Source organism: Triturus cristatus, chromosome 5_2, assembly GCF_964204655.1.
Source record: "Triturus cristatus chromosome 5_2, aTriCri1.1, whole genome shotgun sequence".
Lineage (NCBI taxonomy): Eukaryota > Metazoa > Chordata > Amphibia > Caudata > Salamandridae > Triturus > Triturus cristatus.
In genome coordinates this window covers 603,970,716-603,974,236 of record NC_140588.1, presented here as the reverse complement: position 1 = coordinate 603,974,236, position 3,521 = coordinate 603,970,716, and positions in this window count along the sequence as shown.

Here is a 3,521-nt window from a genome sequence, read left to right as displayed (position 1 = left end):
ACGAATTTGTCCTTCCCCACAGTGTCTCTGGTGTTCGTGAAGATGTAGGGAATGGATTCATTGTCTGGTCGGTACTCTTCCCACTCCCAAATTGTCCCATTCGCTTGTGGATATCCATTCTTGTCCTGATGGCATTCTTTATTAAGTCTGAAAAGCAATCGTCCCACTGTCGGTTTCCGAGTGGCAAACAACAAAGTGTACCATGCTCTACAAGAGCCATTGTGAGAGAAAGGAAGTGGTATGAATGGCGTTCCTCCTTTCTTCTGATGGGCTGGCATCATCCCACATATCCAACAGTTCGTAGCGTTTGTAGCAACGTGGGTGTGATGCAGCATCTGAATGAAAGTGTTATTCAAATAGGATTGTCGATGCTTCAACTCTTGATATGGCAATGTATAAAAGTAGTGCTCCGCAGGCACTGGAGTCGTCAACACAAGCGTCTCTCGAGCAGGAGTTGCCTCCTCCACAAACCATGTGGTTATACCAACGATGGCTACTGTTAGCATGAACCCCAACGCACAAAGAATTTTCTTCTTCTCCATGTCAAAGGAAACAATACCCTGATATCTTCCTGTAACTACAAAGTCTGTCAGAACTCTTCCCCTTGGGCAGCGGTTGATTTCTTCACCAGCGGGCCAAGACGGGTGTCGCTACACTAATGCAGGGCTGATCCCCCCCCCTTGCCTCATCGGCTCTCCGTTTCACTAACCCAAGGGCCGTTCTGACAGTATGTCCCGGTACTGGAAATCTCACTTCCTTGGTCGCAGATGATATCGCCTTCCTCCAGAAGTCGTGTGGTCCGAAAAGAGCTCCTCAGTGTCGTTTGGCTCTGCAGCACGGCCTGTCTCTGCTGCTAGGATGTCTCGTTGATCGGTCAGCACAGCAGACTCCACCAATCCGGGCGGTACCTTTCGACAGTGCAAGGAATGGATCCAATTCTTCCTGTTCGAGACTCGCACAGCCGTCCTCGTTGCAAGAAGGACTTGCTCAGGTCCGACCCATCTCGGCTCCAAACTGTTCGATCTGTCGAAAACCTTTATCATCACATGATCTCCAGGCCGGAGACCATGTCCTTCGCCAGTAGACCGATCAGGGAGCGCCTCTCGGACCTGTTGATGAATAGAAACCAAGTTATCCGTTAACTGTGCCAGATAATCACTCATCATCACACAAGGTACATCATACACAGCCTTAGGCCTTGGTGGACCCCAGATATTCATTGGGCGTCCAAATACAATCTCATAGGGTGTAAGGCCGGTTCGAGAGTGTGGCACCGACCTAATTGACAATAACGCCAGTGGCAAGGCGTCTGGCCAAGTCAAAGATGTTGAAGCTTGAATTTTAGCGATCTTAAGCTTCAGCGTACCATTATACTTCTCGACTAGTCCTGCAGACTGGGGGTGGAATACGGCGTGGAACTTCTGGGTGATGCCTAGGCCCTTCAAGACATACTTTATAACATCCGCTACAAAGTGAGGGCCATTATCACTCCACAGAAGTCTACAGACGCCGTATCGGGGGAAAAACTCTTTCAGCAATAGCTTCGCTGTAGTCATTGCAGTATTGTCTTTCGCAGGGTACGCCTCAACCCATTTACTGAAGGCGCAAACCACTACTAGAACATACTTCAAATTGTTACAGCGCTCAAGCTGAATGTAATCCATCTGCAGAACCTCAAAGGGTGCAGTGGGCGTCGCAAATCCTCCTGCTGGAGTTCGCGTGCCTTTCCCTGGGTTATACTTCAGACAGATCATACAGGTCTGCACCACCCTCTTTGCCGTGCTAGCAATCTCTGGATGCTCCCAGACTTGGGTAAGCAATTTCACAATTGCGGAAGCTCCAACATGTGCTAGCCCATGTGCCATCTGAACCATAGGTTGTACAAAGGCCGTGGGTAATTTCCATCTATCCATCTGCTTATTTCTCCAGCAACCCTCGTCATCCAGTTCTCCTTCGCTAGCCCATTGTTCCCGCTCTTTGTCAGAAGCGGTCTTTTGTATTTCTCGCACTTCCTCCTTCGCATCATGCCATCTCTCCACCTGTGACTTCACTACATACATGGCAGTAGTACCGGGCTGCATCGCAGTCTCCCGTGCTACTCGATCCGCTAACGCATTCCCTTCTCCAACCTTATCAACCACTTTCCTATGGGCGCTACACTTAACAATGGCGATTTTCTTTGGGTATGTCAATGCAGTTAAAAGGTTGTGGACTAACTCCCCATGCATTATCTGCACCCCATGTGACGTTAAAAACCCTCTCTCCTTCCAGAGTAGGCCGAAATCGTGCGCTACTCCGAAGGCATAGCGGCTGTCTGTGTAAACATTCACACACAATCCTGTACTGAGCTCACACGCTCGTGTTAACGCTATCAGTTCCGCTGCTTGAGCTGATTTCTGTGGTATGCGTGCTGTCTCCACTATCGTCTGTAACGTGGTAATTGCATACGCTGCTGAAGCCGTACCATCTGGTAGCTTCAGGCAAGATCCATCTACCCACAATTCTCCATCTACCTCTGAAAAGGGCGTATCCTGGAGATCAATACGACCCTTTGTTTGTTCCTCAGTCACAAGAATACAATCATGCGCTTTCTGTGCCTCAGGCTGGGTCTCGGGATATGGCAACAATGTGGCCGGGTTTAATGTCACGCACCTTTTCAACGTAATATGAGGAGCTAAAAGCGTCAACTCATATCCCGTTAAACGGGCACTGGTCAAATGCTGCGTCTTTGTTTGATTAAGCAGGGCATCAACAGCATGGGGAACTAACACCAACAGTTTATGGGACAATACAATTCCTTCGCTCTGCCGTATTGACACAGCTGTCGCCGCAACCGAGCGAAAACACCCTGGTAATGCTCGGGCGACAGGATCAAGTACAGCCGAAAAGTATGCACAAGGGCGCTGCTTATCGCCGTGCATCTGCACTAAAACTGATAATGCACATCCATCTTTCTCATGCACATACAACGAAAAGGGTTTTGCATAATCAGGGGTCCCTAACACTGGTGCTGAACAAAGGGCCTGTCTCAATTGCTGAAAAGCAGCGTCACACTCATCTGACCAGGGGATCGGGATGGGCGTGTCTTTTGTCAGGAGAGCTAGTAATGGCTTAGCTATGTGTGAAAACCCCAATATCCACTGTCTACAAAAAGAAACAAGACCCAAAAATGCACGTACATCCTTCTGCGTGGATGGCCTTGGTGTGTCCAAAATTACTTGGATACGATCTGGTGTGAGTGCACGCCCCTCCTTAGACAAAAGGTGACCCAAATAAGTCACCTTTGGTCTACAGAATTGCAATTTCTTCCTAGAGACCTTGTGATTGTGGGATGCTAAAAAGGAAAGTAAGGCTATCGTACTTTTCTCGCACAACTCCAGGGTGTCAGCCGCCAACAAGATGTCATCGACATATTGAATGAGGGCGACCCCCTTGAGTAAGGCAAAGGAATCCAACTGTCGTTTCAAAGCCTGACTATAAATACTAGGGCTTTCTGTATAGCCCTGGGGAATTCTACAAAA